The sequence below is a fragment of the Chrysochloris asiatica genome, unplaced genomic scaffold (assembly GCF_000296735.1).
Source record: "Chrysochloris asiatica unplaced genomic scaffold, ChrAsi1.0 scaffold00142, whole genome shotgun sequence".
Classification (NCBI taxonomy): Eukaryota; Metazoa; Chordata; class Mammalia; order Afrosoricida; family Chrysochloridae; genus Chrysochloris; species Chrysochloris asiatica.
The window spans coordinates 5,181,143-5,181,582 of NW_006408660.1; positions in this window are offsets into that span (position 1 = coordinate 5,181,143).

Consider the following 440-nt stretch of genomic DNA (forward strand, 5'->3'; position numbering starts at 1 on the left):
TAAATCTCTATGGTAGCAGCAGCCTCATCTTTCTCATAAGGAGCGGCTGGTGGCTCAAACTGACTTTGCATTTTGCAGTTCAGTACTTACCCTCCTGAGCCCTATGATCCTTGAGGAGGCATTATTTTGAGCCCCAACTTGTAGTAAGAAAGACTGACCAGGGTGCTGGTTACATGCCTTATCAGGGCCACAAAGCTAGTGAGCAGTCGAACTAGGGAGTCAAGGCAAGCTACGTCTCAGCTCCTGCCTGGCCCTCTAGGTCTGTTTCCCCATTTGTGCAATGAGAGGAGTTGTGTGGGTTCTTCTGCCCACATCAATCTCAGTAATCCAGAGAGGCCTAAGGCCTGGGCCTGGGCCTGCCGCAGGAAACTTGGATCCAGTAGGGAGCTGTGATGTGTGTTGCTGTTAAATGCCACTGAACTGATTCTGACTCATAGCAA